The 12,461-nt window shown below is 44.4% G+C and overlaps 1 pseudogene; it reads left to right on the forward strand.

The window, feature by feature from the left end:
• The first annotated feature begins 4,989 nt into the window (after nucleotides 1-4,989).
• On the forward strand, nucleotides 4,990-10,420 carry LOC119309631 (annotated as a pseudogene).
• The last annotated feature ends 2,041 nt before the right edge of the window (nucleotides 10,421-12,461 follow it).

Below are 12,461 nucleotides of genomic sequence, written 5' to 3' on the forward strand. Positions count from 1 at the left end.
CCGCCCCCAACATAGCTTCGTTATTGATCCCGACTACAGCTGCTTTTCCATTCATCTCTTCGGCCTTGTTTTTGGCAAATCGCTTGATCTTGTCCTTCGTCGGTTGCGGCAGAGGCGAGCTGGTCGTGCCGGACGTAGGATGCGGGGGCACAGTAGAGGCATCGGCCACAGCTTGTGGTGGCGGTGATGGATGGCCGCCGGCCGGAGGCGAGACGGCAGATCCGCCGATGGCGAGCGATGGTGGTGACGGGAGATAACGGCCTCCTGCCGGAGAAACCAGAATGCACATGACCAAGACAAGACGAGCAACTTCACCGTGCGGCCATGGCGGTCTTAGCGGGAGGGCAGGGGAGGTGAGTGGAAGGGGGAGAGTATGCCGGGGAGGACTAAATGGGACGTGTACAGCTGCCCTTCCATTGTCGGGGGGAGGGGCAAGGGGAAGCGTAGATATCCATGTTTCCATTTTAAGGCGGGAAAATGAATTATGAGTGACCAGCGGGTTGCGGGCTTGTGGCAGCTGGGCGTTTTGTTTTAGGGATTTTTACATGTGTGCCCCTAGTTCCTTAGCCATACTCATCCATCCCCACGTTCTTAACGTTTGCTCATTTTTCCCCACTCTCTTGTCCGAAACCCTCAGAAATGGTGACAAACGGTGGATGTCGTCAGGTCAGTGCTTTGACCGTTAACTCTGACAAGTGGGGCCGCGCTAGACTGTGTTGCCCGTTGGACCAGACAAGTGGGGCGGCCTTGGATGGTGGCACTGTTCGACCGTTGGGTCATGGTTTCGTTGGACTGTTGGGCCGTTGCATGAAACGCCTGTGTGCGCCGCCACGACAGAAGCCTGCAATTCATGCACGACGTATCCAGCTAGCCTGCTATGCATGCATGGAGCTAGCCTACCTGCATGCGCTGATGCGTGCCGACCGAGCCGCTTTCGTGCACACCAGCTGCCACGGACGCAAGGACGATCGCTGCCTGCATGCGCCGATGCTTGTCTCCTCGATCCACTCGCATCTGCACCTGTTTTTCTATGACAAATAAATTGAACAATAATTTATTATTATTTTTGGTTGCATGTACTAGGTAGCTACATATCTTATTTCTTTATGGCTTCCTCGACGAGGTGGTGGCTTTTGTAGCTATGCATGCACTAGGTGCTTACGAACAAAGCGAGCTCTCTCAAAAAACAATCAATAATTTAAAAAAAGTACAAACTAGCAAGAACTTAATAATAGGATAGATGGAAAACTTAATAACATAACATAGGCCAACAAGCCCAGAGCATGATCATATAGTTCAATTACAACTTAATAACATAACATAGAGTCAAAAAAAAAGAAAAAAGATAGAGGGTTCTAAACCTTAGACGCCGGCTTCTCCACCTTGCTCCTCCGGGTGCCCTTCACTGCTCCTTCGGGGTGTTGTCGGTGGGGTACGGCAAAGTGTGCATGTGCGACGCGGTGGGGAAGATGTTGTTGTACTCCGTGAGGATGTTGTGGGTGGTGAAAGCGATGAACTGGCAGCCACACCAAAACACGCGCCCGAGGAGGTAGAAGGCATCGAAGGGGTTGGTGAAGTGGGCATGGATAGCAACCACCACCCTGTTTTGGATGACCTCCTCGACGCAGAACATCCTTGGAGATCCATGTGGGAGGTGGCAGTAGCCGTCCGTGAGGAAGAACTCGGTGAAGCCCCTTGCGGTCCTCCACCTTGATATCGCCCACACACGTAGTGTACGCTCAACGTACACGCCGGCAGTATAGAGCCTCTCCGACACGGTGGGTGGGAAGCGGTAGGTTGGTCCAGTGTACTGCATGGCTGAGGGGTGTGAAGAAGAAGGAGAAGGGGTCAAAGAAGTTGGGGTCGAAGAACAAGAAGGGCAAATGGCAGAGGATGGGAGATAGATGAGGGATGTGAGACGAAGAAGAAGATGATGTGTGGCTTAAATAGCCGTAGTGCGACGTGTTATTTCGTCATGGCAGTAATGGGGACAAATGTGAACTAGCTCGTTTGCACACCCACCGCGGCATCAGGAACTCAATCTCTGTAGGTGCAATCAAAACAAGGGTCAAGCAAAAAAAAAAAACAGAGCCAATGCGACGGCCCAACCAGAGCTTGGTTTCATCATGTGCCCAATAACTACGGTTTTTTTGCAGACTCAATGGTGGGCGAGCACAACCAATAGGAGAATATCTCAGGATCGCCCCACGATCCAACAATACGGAGCCGTCCATCTGATCCAACGGCGCGGAGTCCGCACGCAACCAGCCCTTCTAGAAGCCCACATCTGAGGGTTGTCGCTTGGCGCTAGTGTATGATCGGATGGCTGATGTTTAGAGCTAGGGTTAGGCAAAACCCCACAGGATTTAGAGGGGTTTTGAGCTAGTCAACGGGGTTATCTAGGCTTTGACTGAGTATAACTAATTTTAAACAAATAGAAAAAATATGAAACATTCGCCGTTCGTCGTTTTATAAGACACACTAACAAGGAAAAACACCAAACTTGGTATACGGAAACTTTCAAAAAAAGAACCTAGGTGGCACAATCGAGGTCAAATGAGCACCATTAATTTAAAAAAAAAATAAAAATATATAAAACATGTGCCTAATATTGTCTTATGTGACATGTTACCAACTAAAAATCATAAACTTGGTCTATGGACATTTTCATGAAAAAACCTTCACACATATGAGCTATCACGTACAACATTGCACATAGTTCAAGGAGAGGAGGTAGGGTTCCCTTAGGTTTTTGAAAAATTAAAAAAATTAAAAAATTTACCCAAGATTGATTTCAATGTGAATAAGAAGGATCTGAACTTAGTTTTCCATTTTCATATCTTAAACATGTTTTTAGTGGTTTCCTATTAAAGCATATTTTTTCAAAAACAAAATGTAAAAATATGAAGATTAATTCAATAAATAGTGAGACTTCGAATCTACACTATATAGATTGAATAGATGTTAATAAAAAATATTTGGCTCATTTGGAGTAGGTCCAAAAAACTTGATTACAAATGGAGCTCATTTGGAGCATATTTCTCATGACTATAAGTTTTACCACGCAAAAGAGATTAGATTGGTTACCTAACGTTTATAATAATTCAGCAAACTTTGCAACATCACACCACATGCAATGGACTTCAAGTGTTGGTTCAAATTCAAATTTTGCCTCAAATTCAAATTAGAATATTTGATCTGTTATTGGAATATTTGATCTGTTATTGAAATACTTGATCAAATGATGGACTATCTTCATTCAAATGTTGTTTTTTTGCTCTGTTATTGGAACATTTGATCAAATGATGGGCTATTTGCTCTTTTTGCTTATTCTTTGCAGCATGTCTGATCAGTGAAGCAACACTGAAGCAGTATGTGTGATCATTGCAGCACCTAAACTTATAGCTCACAACATCTAAACATAACATACCATACACCACAGGCAAATTTAAGAACAGACAAATATAGATAGCATAATAAATTAATACCATAGATCACACACAAAGTTTAGATACCACGACACAAAGTTTACCAAACAGCCACATTCATTTTACCAAAAGTAAAATATAAAACATCATCACATCACACTAGAGTCAGGGCCTTTGCGGGGGCAGCATGCTGCCACCTGATCTTGTAGTCCTCCCCGCGAATCGCTACATCCTCTGCATGAGACACAAAGTGATCGAAGCGGCCATACTTTGGCTTTGGCTTGGTGGTGTAGTAGGGGCAGTGCCACTTCTTGATCTTGCGGTTGTAGAAGGAAGCAACTCCCTTGGCCTTGATCTTCTCCACCTCCTTCGCTGTGAAGGATGCGACATTAGCATTGTACACATCTTCTCCAAAATCTTATTGCACACATGAATGAATTACATTAATACATTATAGATTCATATACACCATGTCAAAGGAACTAAATGAACAATCTAAATTTCAAGTAGGCTTACATCATATTCTTCGTCGTCACTATACTCTGGATCATACGGGTCGAACACAGTAAGGCCCAACTTCCTCTTATTCCCCACTGAATCATCCTCCTGAATATATAATTACATTCATTACTAGTAAATACAGAAGCCAACTGATAATTTAGATATGCACACATGACACATTGATCATATTATCCATACTATGATCCTATTTGCATTTTCCATTGCGATGCACACACATTGAACAACAAAGCTAACATAACTACATATTATGGACAAATTTATATACTGATGAATCAAGTAAGTTCATAATCAATTGGTAGGTACATCAAAATTAATGCATTCTATTTGGGCATATGACATTCAAAAAACCAATCTGTGTAGCATTCAAAAGCAAATCTAAGCATACATGTCTGTAGCATTCAAAACCCCAATCTGTGTAGCATTCAGAAACGAATCTAATAATCACGTGTAGCATTTAGGCATAGAGATCTCTATCTCTCATTAAGATCTGTCTAGCATTTTTGCAACGAATGTAATCCGAAAAACTCCCGTACAAAAAATTCCCATCCCCCCATACAGAAAACCCCATCCCTCTAACCAACTACTCTAACCATCTGTACTACCCTTCCAATCACAATCCAACCAATGAAACTAACTCTACAACTCATCTAAATATTGCAACTAGGGTACAAGAAAATGGAAGTACCTCATGTACCACCTTCTCCTCGCAGGCAACGCATCTAGATGGACTGCGCCACTCGATGCCGTCACCTTCAGCTCCGGTAGTGGCCTGGCGGAGCCCGCCACCTCCTTCTCCACATCCATAGCCGTGACAACGGTAGCGAGTTACCCCGCACCACCATGGACGCCGCCAACGTCCTGCACTGCATCTGTCGTGGTCATCGCTCCCTGTAAATCTCCGACCGCTGCGCTAGCGTCACCAGGAGTGTCCGCCATCGGTATGAGGGAGGCGATGAAGGCGAGGAAGAGGATGCAGTGGGGGAGAGCGAGACAGTGTGGTGGAGGAGAGCGAGACGACGCGGTACAGGAGAGGTAGACAATGCGGCACGGAGGGGATTTGGAGGGAAATGGTAGGGACGAGGTGGTTCCCCCTCTTATACGATGGGACATTTCTGGCATGTTCCATGGACACGTGCTACCCCATGACCGCGGTCAGTTACATGCACGCCTACGCGGCCCCACTAGTCAGAGTTAACGGTCAAGCCATTGACCCGACAACAACGTTCAGTTTGCCCATTTGTGAGAGTTTCAACCAAGGGAGTGGGGGAATTGAGCAAAAGTCAAGAGCATGGGGATGAATGATACAACTAAGGAACCAGGGGCACAGATGTAAAAATCTCTTTGTTTTATAGTGAAACTGATTCCAGCGCAACGCTCATCTCTACTACTCCCTCCGTTCTCAAAAAATGCTAGACTTACGGGAATCCCACTACGGAGGCAAGTTACAGGATTGCATGGCCTAATCTCATTGATTTTCTCACCATAAAACTAGCCGTGGGACCCAAATCGTGATGAATCCTAGGTTTCCAACTCATCTCGATAGAAACTGCCCGTAGCTGTAGCAAACTTCGTTCCAAAATATAGTGTTTTTTATTCCCATGCTTCAACTTTGATCATAAATTAACGGCATCGAGCCACTCTGGACCTTTTGGTACTGCGAGCAACGCATCCATCTCCACCTCCATTGCTGCCGTGGCGTCGCTTATGACCATTGTTCAGTGAGGTGGATCTGGAAGAGGCACGACAAGAAGACAATGAAGGCATACTTTAATATTAGGCAGAATCACGTTCATGCGTTTATTGCGCAAACCGTACATTTCGTTAGCTGCACGGGCTTGAAGTCTCTGCAGCCACGTTTATGTGCATTTGTGACTTTCTGTATTTCAGTGATAAGGGTCGTAGACACCGCCGTCAAATCCACAAAGGCATCGTGTAGTATTATATAGAGTCATGTTTGCCTGTGTCTGTTTTCCGGATGATTCCGTCGACTCTTTAGACGGAGAGGCACGGACGAGAAGCCCATGGAGGCATACTTCAGTATTACGCAGAGTCACGTTCGAACGTTTACTGCACAAACCGAACACGAGATAGACACTTAGGTTAGGTCTTCACTACACATGTAACAAAAACACAACAGCTTAACAGAGGAGGAGGAGAAGATCTCAAAGAAAAAACAAGGATGAGGCACAGTGCAAGGACATAATTGCAGATGTCACCACTGTCGCACGTTTTTTAAAAGCACAGGCTAGCACTCTCTGCAGCCACGGTTATGTATGTTTGCGACTCTCTGTGTTTCAGTCATTAGGTTCACAAGCACATGCATCAAATCCACAAAGGCATCGTGTGGTATTATATAGAGTCATGTTCGGTTGTGTTTGTGTTCCGAATGATTCAGTCGACTCGTTCAGACGGAGAGGCATGGACGAGAAGCCCATGGAGGCACACTTTAGTATTAGGCAGAGTCACCGTCATGCGTTTATTGCGAGGCAATGAGAGGCAGATTCGAGAGACGCCGTTTTTGAAGCGTTCAAAAGGCATGGTCGATGTTTAGCCCATGGAGCTGAACCTTTGTCTCACGAGCAACCACGGGCGTTTACTCTGTGAGGATCGGAATAGCCTGTGTGTCAGATACGCTGTATTTAAAATATTATTTCCTTGTATTTAAAAGCACGGATGTGAACTACCTACGGACACGGTTCCGTATCGTGGTTGTGTGTGTTTCATTGTTCCATAGTGAAGCACGGGCACAGTAATTTGCGAAGCTAGCGATGGCACGCTTTTAAACAAAGCACACGCATAGTTGTTCCACGACAAGCACGTCTCGATTTGCGGGAACAACACTGTCAGTGGTTCTACCGGACGCACAATATGTTTTCACCCAAACGTTCACCACAAAGTCCGACGAGACGCCGATGGTGCAAGACCTAGCTTCGGCCGGCGTCGAGGAGCCGCCGAGCCGGTACTTAGTGCACGAGCAAGACCGTCATGGCGACCTGGTGGCTACCGATGAAATGCCGGAGCCCATCCCTCTCATTGACCTTAGCCGGCTCATGGACGCCGACGAGGCTGACAAGCTCCGGACGGCTCTACAGACCTGGGGCTTCTTCCTGGTGAGCGAGCATCTATGCATGTGTGCACCTTAATTACTCTTCCCTCCGTTCACAAGTATAAGATGTTCTAACCTTTTTGTGAATTGGATACATAAAGGCATGTTTATGTTTTAGTGTGGTTGTTCACCCATTTCAGGTCGAGTGTAGTCCATATTGAAATATCCAAAACATCTTATATTTGTAACAGAGGGAGTACTAGCTTATAAAGTTATTGGACTCTTACTGAAACTGTTTAACTTGTCCAGGCCACCAATCATGGGATCGAGGATTCTCTCATGGATGCAATGATGACCGCGTCAAGGGAGTTCTTCCGTCAACCGTCTGAAGAGAAGCAGAAATGCAGCAACCTGGTGGACGACAACGGCAAGCATTACCAGGTGGAAGGGTATGTCAGTGATAGAGTGGTTTCCGAGGATCATGGCCTGAACTGGAACGACCGGTTGCATCTGAGAGTGGAGCCGGAAGATGAGAGGAATTTCGCTAAGTGGCCCAGTCACCCGGAATCTTTCAGGTTCCCTACTCCCTTACCTTGAGTGATGTTTTTCACATTTCTAATACCGTATTAGCTTAGTTGTAAAGGAAGGCAGAGTGAGAATTCCAGAAAAGTATCAATGTAAACTGCACTCTGGGTAGTCAATTGTCTCGTAGCATTGCGCGTCTCTCTTGCTAGTGAGCCCGTATTACCATATCATTTCCTATAATTAAGTAAGGCTGAAAGTTAACTAATTTTGATACAATTTTCCTTTGTGAATGCAGACTTTTGAGAACTTCTCTTAATGACGTAGTTTTCTCGATGTTGTTTTGTGAATTTATTGATTAATTACTTTCTTTATAAGAGATTCAAAGTCTGGGGGTGATTACCCTCTTTTCAAAAAGAAGATAAAAAGATATTCAGAGACAATTCATAGATAGAAACTTAATAAAGAGACCAAAATCTTTGATTTGACTAAACTATTATAGAATCTTTCTACAGGGATGTGCTAAATGAGTACGCATCGAAATCCAAGAAACTAAGAGACATTGTCTTGCGATCAATAGCCAAGCTCTTGGAGATTGATAAGGATTACTTCGTCAACCAGATATCAAACAAGGCTTCTGGTTTTGCCAGACTGTACTACTACCCTCCATGTCCGAGGCCTGACCTAGTTTTGGGCCTCAGGCCTCACTCTGATGGAAATCTTCTTACTATCCTTTTTGTCGACGACGATGTTGGTGGCTTCACTCATACATACTAGTTGCCCTGATTATCCTATCATTCAGTATGCAGATGATACTATTTTAGTGGCGAACGCTGATCATAGACAGGTGCAGCATATCAAAAATCTCCTGTCACATTATGCTCATTACACAGGACTCAAAGTGAACTACGCAAAGTCTACAATGATCTCTTTTAACACTCCTCCTGAGAAGATGATTGAACTTTCTAGCATTTTAGGATGCAAGATTGGTACTCTACCACTCAATTATCTGGGGCTCCCACTGTGTCTATCTATGCCTAAAGTTGAGGATTTTGTTCCACTGCTCCAAAGGATTGAGACAAGGCTACTTAGCTGTTCTACCATGCTGTCCACTGGGGACAAAGTCACCCTCATTAAATCCATCTTCACAAGTATGCCCAATTTTTTCATGAGCACTCTGATGATACCCAAAACTGTTGTCAAACAAATCAACACCTATCTCATGAATTGCTTTTGGAGAAAATATGGTACCTTGGATAGAAGCACTGTGCTCATTGCCTGGGATAAAGTTAACAGACCAAAAAACCAGGGTGGACTTGGGGTTCTAGATCTCCACATACATAACAAGGCTCTGCTCCTGAATTTTTTGCATAAGTTCTTTAACAAAGCGGACACACCTTGGGTACATATCATATGGTAGAAACATTATCAGAATAGGCTACCAGGGGAGCAGAAAGTTGGATCTTTCTGGTGGAGAGATGTACTGAAACTACTCCCACTGTTTAAGCAGCATGCAATCTGTAAAGCAGGTATTGGAGATTCAGTGATCCTGTGGACAGATCGATGGCAAGATGTTTCACTCTTCAATAAATTCCCAGAACTCCATTCATATGCTATCAATCAGACTATCTCCTTGAATAATGCCCTTCAGCATACATACACCAGCCAACTCTTTCACATGCCACTTTCACAACTAGCTTTTGAGAAATTCACATCATTGCAAACGATACTGACTGAGCAAGCTTCTGCTACCCAAAATGATAAATGGTCATACGCATGGGCATCACCCAATTACTCAGCCATGAAAATGTACAAAGCTATTAGAGGGGAGAACATCGTACATGTCATTTTCAGAACTTTGTGGAAGTCATCATGCAGGCTACGATATAAAATCTTTTTCTGGCTGTTGCTGTGGGATCATCTGAGTACCAGAAACTTCCTCCATAGGAGATCCTTGCATCTAGATGACTATAATTGTGCCCTATGTACAGATGCCACAGAGGAAACAACTGTTCACCTGTTTTGGGACTGTCAATTTGCTTTAACATGTTGGCACTCCATTATTCCAACCAAGTCCAGAGGAATATCGGTATATGATGAGATTCATCTTGCCATGAGGCACCTTCAATCAAACATTGCTATGGACATCATTATTCAAGGATGCTGGGTCATCTGGATGAGTAGAAATGACAAAATATTTAGGAGAGCCGCCCCATCGGTGGAGACTTGGAAGCATTACTTGAAAGAAGGACTACAAGCTTTAGAACTCAGAGCTAAATCATCAAAGTCAGGAAAGATCAGACTCTGGATACAACAGTACTTGTAACTTAATTATGGGTTTTCCTAGAACTGGTATTGGTTGATTTGTACTTTCCTTGTAATGGTACTTTTTAATTAATGAAAATTTACCGTAGAACATTTGTTTCGGCTAAAAAAACGATGTTGGTGGCTTGCAAGTTCAGAGAGATGTTAAATGGTACAATGTTCCAGCCAAGCCTCACACACTGGTGATCAACTTGGGAGACTGCCTGGAGGTTGGTACCTACACATACAAGCTAGATACGCACTTCCTCTCTTGAATGGTCTATAATGATCAGTGTTATATCCTATTTCCTGAATCCCAATGTTTCATTGACTCTTTTGTGAAATTTTGGCGCAGATAATGAACAACGGAATCTTTAGGAGCCCGGTTCACAGAGTGGTGACGAACACCGAGAAGGAGAGGCTTTTGCTTGCCATGTTCTATGCCGTGGATGAAGAAACAGTGCTGGAGCCAGCGCCCAGTTTGCTGGATGACGAGCGACCTCCAAGATATAGGAAAATGATGACAAAGGATTTCATGGCTGGGCTCTTTGAACATTTCCGTTAAGGGAAGAGATTCATCGACACCCTGAAGATATAAATTATGCGTGTTGGTTTATGGAGTTGCTGCTGTGATTACCTATATGAAATAAAGAGATGGCCATATCCTCTGTGAGTGGGGGTTTTATCGATCATTGTCATAAGCAACTCAGTTTCCGTTTATTTTTAATTGTTTCCAACAGACGCAAAACTTTGCTCCATCTCACTAATTAAGAAGAACGGTGTGCCAGTTACTTAGTGGAAACACAGCCACGTTGCACATAAGTGTGTGGTCACTTCTCTTCGAGCAAGCTACTTCAACTTCACCGCAAAAGATCACAGATAAGACTCTCGCTGCAACAGCTGCGTGATATCACATTAAGACGTGCCAAGCTATCAGGCACATACACTATATCAGCACACGGCAACTCCAATTTTCAAGAAGGCAACAATGAAAAAAATTATAAGCTCAATGTTTTAAGGGCACTTCTAGGTGTCGGTCGACCGATCCAACCACGTCGCCTCCCCCGCAGCACGATGACTCCAGCATGGGCCATTGGATGCCCCACCCTCGTCATCCTTCCTACCACGCACGCCTGAGACAAAAAAAATTATTTTCTCAAATTTGACTTGTCAGTCACTTCCTTGAATTTGATCAATGATCCAGTTTTTGTGCATACTTTCTTGTCAATTTGCAGCTCAGCCTGGCCACTGACCATTGGTACTATTGTTGATCGTGTGATAAAAGAGAACTATTGGTAGTACTCTACTCAATCTCTCTGGAGGACGACACAATTGAAAATGTATGGGTATCAGCTCAGTCACAATCTTTTTTTTTGTCGAAATAGAGGCATAAGCTTTGCATCATCCATTAATTAAGGGAAAAATAGAGTTAAGGTTACAAACTGACACAAAGGCGTCAAATGAAAATAAAAAAAAAGGCCACTACCCTCCCGACATCAGTTGACCCACACGCTTAGCACTCGCGGTGATCCAAAGCCTTGCTTCTTTTTTAATCTCCTCCATAAGAATTGTCATAGGGGCGGATTTGTGTCGGAAGACCCTTGCATTCATCTTGTTCCAAATAGTCCAACACATAAGCATGATGATAGAAGCCTTTGTTGGAACACACGGTACGCTATGCTAGCACCAAATAAATTTTCTACCCCGCACCCATGATCATGCTACTGGAAATAGATCACTAGATCGGGTTTACCACTAGATGCGCATCCAACGCAGCGGAAGTAGAGTTGGTGATGTGTGTAGTCGTTCGGCCGATCTCCAACAAACAGATGTCCCGCGAACAACGATCTCCCGGATCCCTCGAACAACTCCTTGTGGTTCCCTCGAACGGTACGTCCAAGCACTACATGTAGTGGTGGGCGCACAACAGATGCCACGGGGTGGCTAAAGAGAGGGATAGGCAAAAGGCAACCGGTGGGCTCCAGAGGCGAGGTTGGTACGAGCGAGCGGGAGACGCAAGACGTACCCAGGTTCGGGTCTTTCCGTAGAGATAACACCCCTAGTCCTGCCGAGTGTGTTTTATATGAAGATGGTACAAGCTTGCTCCTAGAGCTGTTTTGTGGAGGAAGGACGGCAGGCCAGTGCATAGGATGTTCCCTCTTCGTGTGGTGGATGTAAGTGTGTGTGTATGTGTGTGTGTGTGTGTGTGTGTGTGTGTGTGTGTGTGTGTGTGGCTAATGGAATCGACCCTCTGCATGGAAGAGCACCGGGGGGTCTTATAGGCTGCCCCCCCCCCCCGCGGGTTATATCTTTTGAGCTTGATAGTTTTTGCTCTAGTGCTTCACTTATATCTTTTAGAGCACGATGGTGGTGTCTTAATTTTGAAGAAATTTCTAGTCTCTCATGCTTCACTTATATTATTTTGAGAGTCTTTTAGAACAGCATGGTATTTGCTATTGTCATAAAGTTGGTCCTAGAATGATGAGCATCCAAGTTGGGTATAATTAAAACTATCATAGGAAGTGAATTGGATGCTATGATCAACTTGATACTTGATAATTATTTTGAGATATGGAGGTAGTAATATTAAAGTTATGCTAGTTGGGTGATTATGAATTTAAAGAATGCTTGTGTTGAAG

The sequence above is a fragment of the Triticum dicoccoides genome, chromosome 5B (genome assembly GCF_002162155.2).
Source record: "Triticum dicoccoides isolate Atlit2015 ecotype Zavitan chromosome 5B, WEW_v2.0, whole genome shotgun sequence".
NCBI lineage: Eukaryota > Viridiplantae > Streptophyta > Magnoliopsida > Poales > Poaceae > Triticum > Triticum dicoccoides.